Raw genomic sequence first — 18588 nt, forward strand, 5'->3', positions numbered from 1 at the left:
TCTGCTTTTTAATATGCTGTATAGGTTGGTCATAGCTTTTTTTCCAAGGAGCAAGCATATTTTAATTTCATGGCTTCAGTGACCATCTGCAGTGATTTTAGAGCCCCCAAAATAAAGTCTCTCACTGTTTCCATTGTTTCCCCATCTATTTGCCATGAAGTGATGGGACTGGATGCCATGATCTTAGTTTTCTGAATGTTGAGTTTTAAGCCAGCTTTTCCACTCTCCTCTTTCACTTCCATCAAGAGGCTCTTCTGTTCCTCTTTGCTTTCTACCATAAGGGTGGTATCATCTGTTTATTGATGACAATCTGAGGTTATTGATATTTCTCCCGGCAATCTTGATTCCAGCTTTGCTTCATATAGCCCAGCGTTTCTCATGATGTACTCTGCATATAAGTTAAATAAGCAGGGCGAAAATATACAGCCTTGACGTACTCCTTTCCCAATTTGGAACCAGTCTGTTGTTTCATATCCTGTTCTAACTGTTGCTTCTAGACCTGCATATAGATTTCTCAGGAGGCCAGTCAGGTGGTCTGGTATTTCCACCTCTTGAAGAACTTTCCACAGTTTGTTGTGATCCACACAAGGACTTTAGCATACTCAATAAAGCAGAAGCAGATGTTTTAGAAGCAAACACAAATTCAAGGCAGCTCTCCCAGGCTATGTGCTTAAATCCTACAATTTGCTTAAAAGTTAGTGCTTAAGTATGTCTGAATCTCAGTTTCCTCATTTTTAGAATGGTGATAACCATACCTATTTCCCAGTGTACTTTGAGGATTAAATGAGATAATGTATGTCAGAGCTAATCAGAATGTTTGGCATATCATAGAGGCGCCATAAATAAATTTCCTTCATTCCATAACATGCTTGTGCAAGCTGGCTTACATCTTGTGACTGATAGTTATCCTCACTAATAATACACTGCCACATATGTCAAATTACAAGGAGTCGACCTAGTTTTTCATAAGGTTGATTCTGATAGGCTAAACGTAGTAACACTGAAGTCAATTAAGCTGACATCAGGTTTCTGATGGTGACATTAATGATTTTATTTAATATAAAGCTGAACTATCCATGATTACTATCTTTTCTTTTTATCAGCATAATCTTACACATTCACTTATGCAAATATTCCATGTGCAGTGTTGGATGTTACATGCTCTAAGAGATACGAGGCCTGCAAAGTACCCCACCTTCATGGAGTCACAATTTAGTATGAGCTAAAACACATGATCAATGGAACTACAAATACTATTATGAATAGATGGGGTATCAACAGTGATTCTACTACTGTCTGAGATTTTGGTCAAATCACTTAACATAGGAAAATATAGCGACAGGAAGAGAGAGAGCAAGAACACAAGTCAGTGAGAACAAGAATAAGATCAAGAAATGTAATGATTTCATCAGAACATCACGATCCTTTCATCCATGTACCAGCAGAACTTTCAAATATTTTTAAGTTCACTTAAGATTTTTCCTATTTATACATGAAATATAATGATGACTAGGCTAAATACTGATATCTAATCTTATAATTAACTTAACTTCAAATAATATGTTTTGACTGATACATAAAGCAGGGTCATGATTGGCCAGTACCTGCCAATGGACTATAACAAAAGTATGTAAGAAAAAAAAAAAAAGCTTTAGAACATCTCAATTGCAAGTTACATTTTAAAGTAAAAACCGTGATTTCAACAACAAGTAAAGCAACACTAGCTTATAATCATACTTGAATATTTTCCCAGGTATCCATAGACTCAGCCAGCATTTCAACACTGCTGCTGCTGCTAAGTCACTTCAGTCGTGTCCGACTCTGTGCGACCCCAGTAAAACGCGTAAGAACAAAAAGTATACAATAGCCTTCTTGTTTCTTGTGTAAACCAGAATCTAGTAATTTACCTCCAAATGGAATAAAAGGTCCTAGTTAATAAAGCCAATTAGCTATAGTACCAAGTGAAGTCTACCGATCTAGAATACTACATTATTACATTCTCAAGTTCCTTCTCCTAAGGAAGTCTCTCATTTTGGCCGAACATCATTCTGCTTTCCTTTTGATACATTGATTATATCAAATTTGATACACTGATTGTATCACTGATTGATTTTCAGTTTTAATTAACTACTCTTAGTCAATGTGCACACTTCACTAAAGGTCTATCAGCTATTTCAGTTATGTACATTACTAACTAGGGAATGGTGAGACAAACTGAAAAATGTCAAAGGCAGCTTCAACTGTCACACCATAATTAAATTTATGTGATTTATTGAAGTAAAACAGAGGAAACAGTAGCAGTAATAAAAGTTCATCAGTTCAATCATACAAAAATCACTTGGGCTTCCTACTAGTAACTCAATTGTATTTTGATGTATAATTTGGAACAGGTCGTAATGTTCAACAATTATACCTGCTGAGGCTGAGAGGTTATAATTAAACAGTCTTCTTTAAAGATTTAATTGACTAAAACTTTATTTGGCCGCATCTTTTCTTTTTTCCTTTTTTTGGTGATGCAACATTGAGCACCAACATAGTGTTTTCTACAGTGCAAAGCTATGCTGTTTTCCATCCATCTCAAGCTGGAAATCAGATATACTGCATTTAAAATACCAGAATTCTCTGTATTTTTCTATAATTTGTTGTCTCTAAGATCATATTACTCATTCATATATCTATCATTCATTGGCTCAGAGAACTCTCTGAAATCAGCATTGTCTGAGGTAGGAAATAGCACAGTAAATCTAACTACCATATCACCTGAGCATGAGCTTTTTAAGCTCTTAAGTGTCTAGTCCTAGACAACTGACCAAATAATATCTTTACTGACACAGTTCCTATACATTAATCAAATCATAACACGACTTATAAGTATACTGACCATTGATGGAGTACTGTAAATGTCAATACAGTTGCTGTAATGAACTTTTATATAAATTATCTATAGCATTAATATTATTTCAGCAGATTCTTATGAGAATTTCAATGAAAACCCACAGAATTCCTTCTTTTGTTAATTCTAACTAAATATAGAGCCTTATAAAAATGAGAAATGTGCATCCTTTGCAAACTACTTCAAGGAAAATAATTACTTACTTTTGTAACTTGAAAATAAATCAGTATGTGCTAGAACATCAGAGATTAATATTCATCTTATTCATTATCCAGAATACTCTATTAATTACTTCTCAATAAAGAACACTGTTTAAGACAAGTCAATAAAACTGTGTGACTGGATAAATACTAGATGCTTCTTTATAAAGTTTTCTCAAACCTGAGAAATGACTTTTCAATTTACTGAATTTCATATCCAGTTACAGTGAAGATATCCAGTAAAATATAGGCAACTCCTTCAAATTTAAGACAAATATCCAAGACACTAATTTAAAAATGTATACTTGGAAGATTAAATTTGGAGAAGAAATGGGAAACACACCAGCAAAGTAAAAATGTAGGACCTTATAATCATTTGAAGACAGCAGTTGTAAGTTACCAATTTGAAGACACCAACAGAAAGTTGGTATTTTAATAATGTATGACAAACACTAGCAGAAACTAAATTATTTACATGTACCTGACTGACATACATTTGAAAAGTGGGCTATGCAACAGGAGAGTCAAAGTAGCTGTGATGTACTGGGTGTCCACAAAGCAGTACGAAAGTACGAAATCCTGCTCATATTTCAGGATCTCCTCAAAAGAAGTTTTATAAGCTGTATTTCAAATATACAGAAACATTTTGAAGACTTAGCAGTACTAAATATTTGCCTTTAGTTAGCTAAATACATTAATACTTACTGAGTATTCTATGCTGGGCACTCTTCTAAGTATTCTAAATATACTAATTCACATGGGCCTTTTAATAAACTTCAGAGGTAGATAATACTGTGTTAACCCATGTTTTAAAAATGAAGGTATTAGGCATTAAAGGTCACATATAAGAGCCATGATCAGGATTTGAATATGAGCTGCTTGATTTCAGAAGCTGGGTTCCTAACTACTATAACTGGTGTCCTTCCCTTATAGCTAATTATAGCAATAATGACATATTTATTATGATCTTTTGTTTGTTTTCCCTTTTTTTCTCCCCACTTATCTAAACCAGGCTTTACAAAACTTTGGCCTGAGAGGTATTTTCTTAATGCAACAGAATTAACCTAGAAATATTTTTAATGTCAGAGTGAAGGGAAAGAAGGAAAAATGAGAGGCAGGGGAAGAGATGGAGATACAGAGACAGAAACAAACTTAAACAGCCGTTTAAAATCCACTTTGCTTTGGTTAAAGAGTCACCTAATCCCCTTTTCTCCCCCAATAAGTGTAATTATAAAGTGTTTAAAGCATAGTAAGCCTCACATGCATGTAGCTAGGCCAACAAAAAGAAAAAAAAACCCTTGTTTTATTTTTATTCTGTTCTTATTTTAATTGATTGTTTTTTAAAGATAGAGCCATATTTAGATATTACAGTTTGGTTTCTTCACATTTAGCAGTTAAGGTTATCCTTTTTTTTTAACATGACTCTTTATTTTGAAATGGTTTAAGCCTCACAAGAGGTTGCAAAATTGGCCCTGGGTTATTATGTATCACCCAGCATCCCCGAGTCCCTTCCTTTTTTTTTTTTTTTTGCAAGAGAGAAAGTGAATGGATCTCTTTCTTTGTTTCCAAATCCACCAACTGAAAAGCAGAGACAATAATATAAGTGCAGGAGGCACGCCCCTGGCCTTCACCGTGGCTTCACTGCAGACTATGGAAGAAGCTGAGCAAACGCAGTGAAACTTTGGCCTTGAATGTGAAACCTGCTGGCAACCTGCCCTTGCACAGGATGGTCTTCGTCACGGGTGCCAACAAGACTTGGCCTCATTTAAAAAGAAAAATAGCTCATTCAGTCTTTGTGGTGAAGTTCGTGAACGCTTAACTGATTTCAATTAAGACAGGAAAAGGGATTTGCCTTAATACACACAGAATTTAAAAAAAAACTCTTCGTTTTTATTTTTTTCCTCCCAAGAGCTCACTTTTCTCGAATGAAAGAAGATGTTTCATTTGGCATATAAGAAAGATGAATTGTAAAACAGAAAAGTTAAAAGGCTTTCTATCAAGACAGATTACATTCGAGAGCAATATTTAGGTGATGGGTTAAGAGAACAGCTGGCACAATTAAGGCCTGGATGTGCAGCCTGTGGCTGAAAAGAGACTGAGGAGCATTTAATCATATGGACGTTGTGCATTTTTCAAGAAATAAAACCTCCAATGTTGCTTTTCCCAGACGAAGGTTAGTGAAAAAGCTCTGAGACTGTTTTTATTACATCGGGCTCTCTGCCCAGTTTTAATCACCATTAGGGAAATGGGGCTTTGACCAGAATAGTACGTTTCACTTTCAAGATAGCTAGTGGTAAGCAGTAATGTATTTCCTAAATGACGGCCTGAATTATAAGTATAGCAAAATGAAGGAAAAAAAAAAAAACAATTGTGGGGAAGACCGCTGCAGGTTTGGCTATTTCACCTCCTTCTGTGGATGAAGCTCTTGCGTTAGCATCTGTTTACTAAGATGCTTCATTCCAAAGTAAGGGAGACAATCTCATGTTGAGGTCAATGGATCTTGTTTCTAACTAACTGCTACTCTTTTAGATAGATAGACCTCTTATTTCCAAAATTAGTATCCACAATCATTTCGTTAAAGGAGGTCTCAGCTTAAAATTCACAACAATTTTTAAAAGATGTTTTTAAATGTTTGCTTCTTCTAAAGGATCTTTCCTCTATCTTGAAAGATAAAGAATGTGTTTCTTAAGACAAGAAGTTCTCACTATAAGAAAATATGTTCCATCTTAAAGTATAAAATTATTTTACTATGGAAAGTGTCTTTTAGTCTGAGAGAAAGAGAAAGCTTTGTTTACTAAATATGCGACATGTACTACCTGACTTCATATTAGTTCTCTCTTACAGTGTTCCTAGAGACTCTTCATAGAAGGCTCTAGAATACAAGACTCACCTTATTCATATCTCTTGTAATTAATGTGTATGTGTATACATACATACACACACACACACACATATATCTTTCAACACAGTTGAGATGACTGTATAGCATTAAGGCAAAAATTTGTAAAAAAAAAAAACAGAAAAATGCAGAGACACAAAGATTGATTCTCATTTTAGAACTGATAGAAGCTAACAACTATAGTTCACAAAAACTTTTTATGAATATGCATAAAACCAGAAAGGTGGCTATTCCCATTTGAACACAGTGGTGGTGGTGGTGGTTCAGTCACCAAGTTGCGTCTGACTCTTGCGAACCCATGGAATGCAGCCTGCCAGGTTCCTCTGTCCACAGGAATTCTCCAGGCAAGAATACTAGAGTGAGTTGCTATTTCCTTCTCGCATTTGAACATAGCAATATTGATTTGACCTCTAAGTTGAATTTCACTATTGACATAATTTCTGGTTATAAGTTTTGTAAGGCTCTCCCTAATATATATATTCTTAGTTAAAAATATATCTATTAAATATTTACCACCAAATTTTTTTTCCTTAATGTTCATAAAGGATTGTGCACTCAGGACAATTGCATAGGGATGGGAATGAAAGGGCACACTTGGCTTTTCAGTTGAGTTGAATACAGTGGTTTAAACAAAAAGAATAAGAATAAAATTCCACCCATAATTTATGTTTTTTATAGTAAATAAAAGACAAAATCTTACAAATAGGTATTTTCAAGAACTGATTAGAAGATGGTTTTACATTCACTGTGTGATTTATCTATGATATGTGTTTGTGTATAAATGCATAAAAGGATGTTATCTCCTTCATAAAAACTTCATGACATAAGCAAATTGCTTCAGTATAATAGATTGCATTTAAGGATATACAACCATAAATCAATTTTCCAGCCTGTTGTATCAAGATAATGAATAGAGCTAAAATTCACTCCTCTCCATACACATAGAGAATTACTAGAGAAAACACTTTAAACTCAAAGAAGCCTAACAAAGTGAAAAGTCGTCACTTGCAAAAGTCTCTCTTTTAAATTATATTTGAGATCATCCTGGTTAGGAGGGAAAGGATAAAACATGGCTAAATGGCTAAATTATACTCAGAAGTGCTGTTGTCTGAATTAAGAAAGTGATATGTGCTTTCTCTATACTCATTTTTAGAGTTAAAGTTACACATATTAATATGTGTAAGCCTGAAGTAACAATATCCATGCATTTTACTCACTGTGTAGTAAAATATTAATTCTATTTAGCAGAAAAATCACCTATTTCAAACTGCAAGCAGCACCCCTTTGTCCTACTGTGAGTTAGTTAACTTGCTATTTGTTATTCATACGCAAATTTAATTTTTTGTAGTACTATACATTTGTGTAATAACAAATATAATTTGTAATACATATATAAATAACATATACAATTTGGAATATCTTTGAAACAATATATACAAAAAACAGTTCCCTCACCCTTCCTCAACAATACTGATCTCCAATTGCAGGAATACTGAATATACTGGGAAACCATCTGTCAGATACCAATACTGAGAATCCTTTTCCTATAGATTATGTATTGTCTGCGGGCCAATGGAATAGCCAATCATTAATCATTTTAAAAGCTATATAATTGCCTTTCTATTATCATATAAATTATGTGAAGAACTCATAATTTTCATTCTGGCTAAGAAAAGATATCCAGCTGATAAAACATATGCACTGCAGTCACCATCTTCAGGCACTTACCACATTTGGCTCCACTGAATTGCAATGACTTCCTAAAACTGAGATCAAAGTGAAGTACATCTGCAAAGATCAAACCACAAATCAGCTGTAACCAAAATTGCTTTGGTTCACCTCCTGGCGGAATGCCCATATCTCAAGCTCTTCTTGGGTTAACCACTGTAGGGAGCATTTAAGGTAATGAATACTCATTTCTAAATTTGACCCGGGATTGGTTCAATGTCAGAAAACACCACAAATCAGGATGGCAAAATGCGCATAAAGCAAGAAGGGGTAGGCCATCAACTGGTGAAACCAAAGAAAACAGTAATGCAAGGATTGCCTAGGGTAAATAAATACAGTAAGCTGGAAATATTAGTATTTTCCCCTTAGGATTTATAAATCTTAAGAGGAAATATGCAATACTATTTTTAACAATATATTCTATGAAATTCTAGGGCATAAAGATGTGTTCAGTCATTGTTTGCCAAGGTATTTTAAGAGCACTTTATAATTTAATGATTTATAAATTTTAATTTTATTTTCCAATAGGTTCTAATTTATTACTAGTTGTTTCATATCTAAGTTCTGTAGTAACTAGTCTCAGACACACTTCAGAGGGCTCTATTAAGAATTTTTGTAACCTTTTATTTAATAGGCCAAAACTATGTAATAAGTAGAAAACTATATGTATATATCTCTATTGTATCTCATGGGCTCAGGAGATGCAGGTTCAATCCCTAGGTTGGGAAGATTCCTTGGATGAAGAAAATGGCAATGTACTCCAGTATTCTTGCCTGGGAAATACTATGGACAGAGGAGCTTGGTGGGTTATAGCCCATGGGGTCATAAAAGTCAGACACGACTTAGCAACTAAACAATGACAATAACAATTGTATCTCATATCTGTTGCTATTGCCAAGCACGAATTTTTAAATTAAAATTCAACATTTCAGAATGATAACTCATAAAGTTATACAGATCGCCTGATAAAAACATTTTTAATTGATGCCAAACCCTCAAATATATATATTACTAGAGCACCTTCTAGTCCTAGGCCCTGATCTAGCCTCCTCACCCTAAAGTCCCTAGCTCTGTAACAAATTGATTTTCATCAACTAAATAGTCTCCATAAAAATACTCAGAAAAATGAGGGGGAAAATCATTTTTACTTGTTGATAAATCTAAATGTCACTGAGTAGAAAGCTACAGATCAGTTTTTTATCATTTATTTTCTCAGCAAAGAATAATTATTGTGTACTACCACAGCCTACCAACTACTATGTAAAATATGTAGAATTCACAGATGAACAAAACTCAGTTTCAGCAATGATATTAGGTGGTAGAGATAGACCAGAACAAACACACCACTATGCTGGGTGGAAAGCCCAATAATGGCTGAGGTAGGGACAATGCTCTGTGACTTTGAGAAGGGTCTGACTCAAGGCAGGCCAGAGAGCAGTACCCTGGCCCTGGAACTCGGATCACAGTCCCAGCCATCAAAGCTCTCAGGCTGATACAAGGAGAATCAGAAGAGCAGAAAAACCACAAATATATACCCAAACCACGTGAAATCCCTCATACTGGCTTGACAATTACCAATCCACAAGTTTTGTTGTTGCTGTTGTTTTTCTATAAAACAAGACCAGCCTAGATCTCTAAACTTCCTACAAACTCAATACTTCAATTCTATCAAACACTGTGTGTGTGCATTCTCAGTCATTCAGTCGTGGCCAACTCGTGGCGATCCCATGGACTGTAGCCTCTAGCCTACCCTGTCCGTGGGATTTCCCAGGCAAGAATACTGGAATGGGTTGCCATTTCCTCCTCCAGGGGATCTTCTTGCCCCAGGGATCAAACCTGTGTCTCCTGCATTGGCAGGCAGATTTCTTTACCACTGAGCCACTTGAGAAGTCCATATCAAATAGTGTGCAGTAACTATTTTATCCAAATTCAGAGTTGTCTGTTCTTAGACACAAACCAATGACAAAGCAATTTCAGCGATGGCAATAACGTTCTTCTGAATCGTCTGAACCTTCATTTCTGTTATTCAATCCTATGCTTTTATCAATCCTCCCTCAAACCTGATTCAGGGGGCAAACAGCCATTAGTAATTAGTGTTTAACTTTTCTTTCACTACAGATATTTCAAGGTTGATGCCTCTGTCAGTAATTTGATGGATTTTGCTTTCAATCTTTTGGAAATAAAAAGTGTGGATTGAAACTTTTCACTTTTCTTGACACTCACTTAGCCCTGAGGCTTAGGAGGGTCACTTTACAAGTCCAACAAAACTCAGGGCTGGTTCCGCCTATTAGAACTCTGGCCAAAAGGAAGCAGAAAGCCTGACTGTACTTTTCAGCTTGCTGCTATATACCTGCAATAATTCTAAAGGGCCCATTTTCTCCTTAATAAACCTGGCTGCCAATGTAAATCCCTGGCTGACTGCCCAGACACACATTTGCTCTGAGGGCATCACTAGTAACATCCCAGAGGAGCTCCAAATGAAAATTAAAAATCAATAGCTGCATAATACGCATTTGCCTGCTTTTCATAACATACCTAGTATATTAACCCTAATGGAAAAATCTTTACAATGAAGAGGAGGAAGGGAGTAAACAGCAGCTCAGCTGACTCTGAAATTCTTTTAACTGTAAAATTTGACTTATCCCTCTTCAGTGTAGCTGTGAAAACGAAATAGTTCATTTGTTTGAGTTTCTGTTAGGACTTTCTAAAATCAGAAAATGCAAGAGACCAGGTTTATATGTTCTCAAGGTTATCATTAAGATGTTTCCTTATTTGGAATTTTTAAAAAGTAAAACACCCTTATTCTCAAAGAATGGTCAACATTTTCAAGGTAATAATAACATATATCCAATGGAGGAAACTGGACTTCCTTATAGAAGACCTTTCTTTTCCCTCTTTATTTTGCTATTAAATGGGGGGGGGGGGCAGGCAGGGGAATGATACCAATTATTGAAATATTTGACAATGCTCCCAGTGCTTTAAAAACCTTTTTGTAAGTAATCGCATGATACTAACTTCCTTTACTAAATTTACCTATAATTGTAGATCAATTGGTCAACAAGCAATTACTAGCCCTCCCCTCCTGTAGCAGCTTCTACTTTTATTTATTAGTTGTCTATAACTACTAATTATTCAACTATTACCAATTAATATTATGCAAATTAATATGTATAAAAGATAAGAATATGCTAACATATGCCAGACTATGCTAGGTACTGGGGATATCATGCTGGTGAAGAATGCACCTGCAGTGAAAGAGACACAAGGGACGTGGGCTTGATTCCTAGGTCAGGACAAATGAGAAGCCAGAAGACAAATGGGAAGCCACTAAAGACATTTATTCAGGACATGGAAACTGATAGATTCATGTTTTTACAAAATTACGTCTACTCCAATATGGTGGACATGGAGGAAGGCAGGTAGAGCAGTTGCAAGGAAATCAGTTAGTAAAAGGTTATTAAAGCAGGGCTTTGTGTTCATTAGATAGAATAAAAGGAGAAAGATCCCATGCAAGTGGTTTTGACTCTCAGAAAGGTATTCCCTTTCAGTATTTACTTTTGGAATCCAGGTGTCTTAGTCTGGGGAAAAGATGAATCAGAGAGGTAGTGTGGTCACATTTGATCCCCCTAGTTAACTTTGAAGTTGAAAGCTTATTGTGAGTGGAACCGAGATGCAGACAGACAGTCAAGGGTGTTGATGGGGGTGAGGATGAGAAGGTACTGGTAAGAAGTTGGGACCTCTTTCTGATTAGGTTTTAATATTGCCCACTGTGGTTCAGTGGCATCATGTTTTTAAAACACAGGAAGAGGAAAGGGAATTATTGAAGAAAAAAATTTTTAATGATTTTCTTTTTGTGAATAGGGGAGAAGTCTGAGTGAAGAAAAAAAGTATGTGTAATTACAGTACAGCACAAGCTCAAACAGCTAAAGACACATTAATAATATGCCCGGCTGGATAAATATACATAAGCACTTTGCCATATGTAAAATCTATTTCTTTTGCTTTTAAAGCAGTGCCAAGGGGCATTGCTCATCTACATGACAAGTTGTTTCCAATGATCATCTCTTCGTGCACAGCATTTGCCTCACCCAATGCATTGTTTGGATTTTCACTTCTTTCAATTACAAGTGTTTAAATTCAAACATGCTATCCTAATTTTGAACACTGAAGATTCACTATATTAAAAAAATATGGAATGACTAAGTTCTGAAAGCAAACATATGTGTTTGATGCAGCAAGCCATCATAAAACTGGTAGGTGGGCTCTTGAGAATGTAGATCCACAGTAGAAGGGAAATTCATAGTTTTTGAGCACTTATTATTGAGTCAAGCACTCTTACATTCACTATTTCATTTAATAGTCACCACTTGGGAAAAGAATTCAATTTTCCATTTTGCAGGTGAAGAAACAGAAGTGCACTGAGTTAGCTAGTAAGCTGGAATTCAAATCTTCCTGTGTGCAGCTGAAACCCAAATTACTTTCCAAAATACTAGACTGCGAGCATGAGCTACACTGGCTTAGGCAGTTCTCTCTGAGCAGGAATCAAGGCACTGAAGTTTGTGCGTGTATGTGTGTAAAAGAAGGAGAGGAGACAGAGAAAGAAAAGAGATGGACACACAAACTGGCTGACTGAGTGTGAAGGGAGGAAGCAGCATATCACTGCTTCTTCTCTTCCTAAGAAGACAAGAGAAGAAATGAAGCTAGGCCTATTAGTCACCACTGGAAAAAGTATACTGTGCGTACACTTACTGGTAAAATAGCTAGTGCAAAGCTGCTATAAAGCACAGGGAGTTGAGCTCAGTGCTCTGTGATGACCTAGAGGGGTGGGATGGAGGGCGGGCAGAGAGGTCCACAAGGGAGAGGCTATATGTATACATATAGTTGATTCACTTCATTGTACAGCAGAAACTAACACAGCATTGTAAAGCAACTATATTCCAGCAAAAAATAAAATCTTAAAAATAAAATATAAAATTTGGGGCCATGTTAGAAACATTTGAGAGAACTAAGGATATGTATCCTAAGGAAGAGGACTCAGAGAAGGGGCATGGTGTCTGTGCTATCATCCTTGTACAACCATCCTATGGAAGACCGTGAGACGTATTGTGGACAGTTTAAGAGAAGAGCTTGCACAAATGAGTGAAAACTATAAGAACATGAGCTGGGGCCTGATTCTCACAAGCTCTTTCTAGCAACGAGGAAAATGTGGAGAGCTGACTTAAGAGCTAGAAAGTCCCCTAACACTGGAGGAATTCAAGTAAAGACTGAATGAGCTCAGATCATAGAAAAATTCATGCATAAGTAATTGAACAAGATGATATGCAAGATTGCCGCTAAAACTCTGATTCTTATTAATCAAATTCCACGATCTGGTTCAGTCTGGGGCTCACAGCATGGTCCTGATAGTATCATCTTGGATGTTATCCCAGAATCTTCAGAAGCAACATATCCTGGAAGTTCAGGGCAACAGAGAAATGTTCCCACATGGCAGCCCCGGGCACCAGAGGAGTCAGACTGGCTCCGAGTCCCATCCACATTGCTTGACTGCCCTGTGCCTCTGTCTCCTGTTTCCTCACCTACTAAGTAAGGGTAATATGTGCTCAGATCAAAGACATCTACCTGGGATAATTGGATGCAATCCGTAAAACCCTTTGGCAAGAATACCATGTCATTATCTGTCAGAATAGTTTGCGCAAAGGCACAAGAACCATAAAACCTGTGAGGTTGAGAGCTGAAGGGATAAACTCCCAATCAATTGAAACTAAGGCTTTGTGTGCTTAAAAAACACTGTACTACAAACAAAACCCCTTTTCAGTTTTCTTAAACACTCAATGACCTTGCTTGGAGATACAAGACACAAATCTATGAGCAATTCTATTGAATGGATTATTCAGCACCAAGGATCAAGTACTGAACCAACCCTATTATGTGCAAAAACAAACATGACCAACAGAGAGGTTGGGAGGAAGTGATAAGTCCTGAGTTTGAAGTACCAGTGGAACATTCAAGGGAAACATAAACTGGAGGCTAGAAATGTTAGTAAAGAACCCAGGAGAGAGATGAGATAAAGATAGAGACAGATGAGAGAAAGTACGGTAGAGATTCCATTTCATTGTTCACAAAGGCAGGCACCAATAGCTGACAGAATCTGATTTTATTCTCAATTTTACTCTATGAACACTTCAGACAAAACTTTAATAGTATTCTCTGGACTAAAAACTATTTCTTCAGAAGTGTTATGGGACTTCTATATAAGTCGGCTTGTTCAAAGTTTCTGATTCTTTAGACTCCTTGTCCAGTTGTCTCAACTGGGACAGACATGAGAAAACATAGGACTTTATCACTGAATAGACTTGGTGTCACCATCACACTACTCTTGGAAAATAAATCATAGCCTATTAATATACTTTTTTCCCCCTACATTCCACTCTGGCCACCATTAGAACAGAAAAAGTAAAACTCTCAAGAACTGACATGTGTCTTAAACCTAAGGGCATTTACCAACTAAACTATCATTTAGACTGATGCGGCAGCCATAAATTATAGTGCTGGCAATACTATATAAGGAAATGAACTATAACTTACAGGCCAAGTATACATCCTAGAGTGGGGAAAGTATTATTGTTCTTTGCAATAATGTATTAGAATGGAAAGAATTTTAAAATCCAAGTTTACTTTTCAACATGTGCTCACTTTATAGCCATGCAATTAACATACCTTGAAGAAAAGAGACTGGAAATTCAGTAACGCCGTATTTTGTGTGCCCCTCTCTTATTGTGATAGAGACTATAACAATTGTTATTGAATGCATTTTGCCTTTAAAATGGGAAGAAAATATTTATAGCGAATGATATATTAGTCACCCCAATGATAGATTACTCATCCACATTTTTTATTCTATTTTGAATGTGGCTTGAAGATTAAGTTTATTTTTCTTTCACTTCTATTTTTTAAAAGAAAAAAGTATTTCTGGAATTACATAACTCACATTTATTTTCTAAAGAAATAAATGTCTAAGTCAACCTTTCTAGACCCTAGTCCTAACTATAAAATCATATTATACAAGAAAGTGTTAGCTGCTCAGTTGTCTCGACTCTGGGACCCCATGAACTGTAACCCACCAAGCGGCTCTGTCCACGGGATTTTCCAGGCAAGAATACTGGAGTAGCTATTCCCTTCTCCAGGGAACCTTCCCAACCCAGGGATCAAACCCAGGTCTTCCTGCATTACAGGCAGATTCTATACCATCTGAGCTACCAGGAAAGAACATACAAGGAAAGGGACTGAAATAAATCTCTAAACCCCCTTTCCAGCTCTATGATTATATTAAACCATGACCTTTGGAAACAACTGAAGTGCCCAATGGCAAAAAAATGGTTAGAGCCCACTCATGATAAAACTCATGTAGCAATTTATGACGTGAGATAAACGAGGTGGCATATAGAATAGTGTACAATTATTCACACACACAATTATAATGATCTGTGTATTTTAGTATACAAACACACACACACAGGCACAGCCATACACATTAATTTAAAATAGAATACTTTTTAGAAAGAACATTACAAAATTATTTCAGTTGTTAGGGGAATAATACAGGCAATTTTATTTTATATCTTTGTATTTTTAAAATTTTATTAGTTGTACATAACAACTTTATGTAACTAGCAAGTCTGTTTTAAAAAATCCACATTTTTTTAATCTTTACTATAAACTGGTTTTTTTTAATCTGGGCATTTTTATCATTAAAATATGAGTGATAAACACAGGATAAGTAACTGAATGTAGGCTAGTCAATTGAATGCTGAATTAGAATAAATCAATCACTACTGAAATTAACCAACAGTATAAAATTTAATGTCTGCAGAGTTATACCTCTCTTTATGAGTTCATTCTTTTAGGAAAACAGAAATAGTTTCCTTCAAGCTTTCTCAAACTCTCCCCAAACAACAAGCATTGCCTGATAATATTACAAAAAAGAGTCTGTCCACAATCATTTTTCTTCCTTAAACAGCATAATTTAAATAAACCTAAGTTATTTCATGGAAATTACTGTAAGTAACAAACGGAGGGACTTTAACCACATTAATTCAAGGGTGGGGAATAAATGGTTATGAATGTTTAATGAAATTTATATTATTTTCATTTGAAGTACCTATGTCATTTAATCCTCAGAAATCAGAAATTAAAGGCACATTAACAAGAAAAACACTAGTCCTATATTGGTACTGAAATGCAATGATTAATCTTAGTAGGCCATTTCATTCATTCATGAAATTTAAAATGGCAAGAAGTATACTCTCAAATTCCAGACTTGCTATTGTAGACAGATCTGTTTACAATAAAAAAGAGTATAGTCCATCTGCCCTAGTCACTCATTAAACATTCCCCAACACTGTGATTTGAGCACCTGGAACATTCATCATGCTGAGAATTGGGTGTTCCAGAATGAAGGAGATGTTTTTCTGCCTGAAACCTTTTAAAGAACCCTAAATCTGGGGACCAGGAGATAGTTCAGAAATAAGTGATCCCTACATTAACAATTTTATTTATTTCACTAAATCTGCATTTTCTTATTTGACTTAGGCAAATAGTATTTTACAATTTTTCAAAGCTTCAATAAAGAGGAATCTACAGAGATAAGGAAAGAAAAGGAACTACAAAACTATCATGGATTATTTCAATTATATTTTTCAGTAACAATTTAAAAAATGGGTGTTGCAGTAGGTGACCCATGGGATAACTGGAGACTAAATCTACATCTGGTTTTTCCTATAGTCTTTGATTTATGGGCTTCCCAGGTGGCTCAGTAGTAAAGAGTCTGCCTCCCACACAGGAGACACAGGTTTGACCTCTGAGTCAGGAAGATCCCCTGGAAACAGGAAGATCCCTTGGAAAAAGAAATGGCAACCCACTCCAGTATTCTTGCCTGGGAAATCCCAAGGACAGAGAAGCCTGGCGAGCTCGCAAAAGAGTTGGACACAACTTAGTGACTAAACAAAGTTTGATATAACCCGTTTTCTCTCTGATCCTGTGCAACTGAGTTTGTCTTTCTGGATTCCAGTTTCCTGATATCTGAAATAGGAGCATTGGTCTTTTGGTGTATATATTTTTATGATTGTTTTACTTTAAATGTGTCATTATTATACCTCATTGATTTATATTATGTATGTTATAATGATGTTTACTAATTAACTACCACGTCTTGCTTTTAACTTTTAAAAATCCAAAAGGAAAGAGTAAATTAATAGTTATTTTCTCCTTAGAGAGAAATCAGAAAAAGAAAAATGTTTTCCAGTATCTACTAGCTGGGGAAGTCAGACCTTACTTGGAAGTGGATCATAAACACTAAGAGGATGCATTGCTAAATGTACACTTTTTGTGAGACAGTAAAAGTTAAGAAATAGTAGGAGGTTGGGTTTTATTAGTTTCTATAAAATAAAACAAATTAGACATACCATGACTTATCAGAACAAATTTTAAAGGGCCATATTACTAAGTGAAGAATAAGTTTGAGTTGATGAGAATCAACTTATAGAAAGACTGTATAATGACTCAGTATAAAAAGTTTTCTTCATCCTTTCTTCCATCTCTTCCATCTCCCTTTTTTTCCATCATTTACCAGATAATCAGTATGAGATAGACACTGAGAAGACAAGATAAAAAACACAGTATAGACACACCCCCACACACACACGTGTCATTGTCCTGGGGCTGACAGATGAGCAGGCAAGTAAAGAGACAATCACATACACATTCCTCCTCATTCCTTAAAGAGGCTGGACTCCTGAAAATCACCATGATAAGATGATCTTCAACTGAAGAATTTAAAACGAAGTTGAGAGAAAAAGTGCTATAGAAAATTTAAGTATTATCTTAAAAACATATTTACGTTTACTAAAATGAGGAACTTTCTGAACTAATACAGTAGCCACTAGCCATATGGAGTCCTGAAAAAATGCAACTGAGGAACTAAATTTTAAATTTCCTTTAACTTTAATTAATTGAATTTAAGTAGGTACTTGAGGTTAATTTTGGAAGCAGACTTCTGAACAACAGCTTTACTTTTACTTTGAATTATTATTAATGATTTTCTCATAATAGTAATACACCTCTTTAATTATTAGGTTTTCTGGAATATTATAATAAGTTTTTTGCTTTTTACTTTCTAGTAAAACTATATCTTTAAATTTTTTACTTTATAATGGCCCACTTAAATGATTCTACTTCCCACAACCAAAGAAATCTCTTTTCAATTATTTAGAAGGTGAAAAAAGAGAGCAAACAGAGAAAAGAAAATCATTCCTTCCCAGTTTACCCAGATCACAGTTTCTAACAAATTTTTTTCTCCTTGAAATCACATGCACCTGAGTCACTCAATTTATGGCACTGCAATGATTTTCTGGAGCAAACCAACGTCTCTATTATGAAACAGCATCACACCCCAAAGCTTTTAATTTGTCAGATTACCCATGTTGCTTTTCAAACATCAGTAGGTATAACCTGATACTTACTAATTGTCACTGAGGACAAAATTAGTCATATATTAGTAATATTCATACACTATGGTGGCTGATTTCTCTCATCTATTCCATGTAGAAAGAAATGGTTTCGGAACCTACTGGGGAAAAATATGCACATCCATGTGCAGATGTGCACATGCACACGTACACACACACACACACACACACACACACACCAAAGAAATACCACACTTGTTCAGTTGCTAAGTTGTGTTCGATCCTTTGTGACCCTAGAAACTACAGCCCACCAGATTCCTCTGTCCATGGGATTTCCCAGGCAAGATTACTGGAGTGGTTGCCATGACCCTCTCCAGGGGATCTTCCTGACCCAGGGATTGAACC

General features: G+C 35.7%; 1 protein-coding gene across 18 annotated transcripts in view; it reads right to left on the bottom strand.

The window, feature by feature from the left end:
* The window catches only part of MAP2 (microtubule associated protein 2), a 298493-nt gene that overhangs the window by 241700 nt on the left and 38205 nt on the right, over positions 1-18588 (bottom strand). The window contains exon 2 of one of the 18 annotated variants that reach the window (XM_018060010.1): positions 7721-7780. The exons of the other annotated variants lie outside the window; for them this stretch is intronic. The gene's annotated coding sequence lies outside the window, so the exon portion shown is untranslated. The remainder of the gene's footprint in view (positions 1-7720; positions 7781-18588) is intronic. 18 annotated transcript variants of the gene reach the window in all.

The sequence above is a fragment of the Capra hircus genome, chromosome 2 (assembly GCF_001704415.2).
Source record: "Capra hircus breed San Clemente chromosome 2, ASM170441v1, whole genome shotgun sequence".
Taxonomy (NCBI): Eukaryota; Metazoa; Chordata; class Mammalia; order Artiodactyla; family Bovidae; genus Capra; species Capra hircus.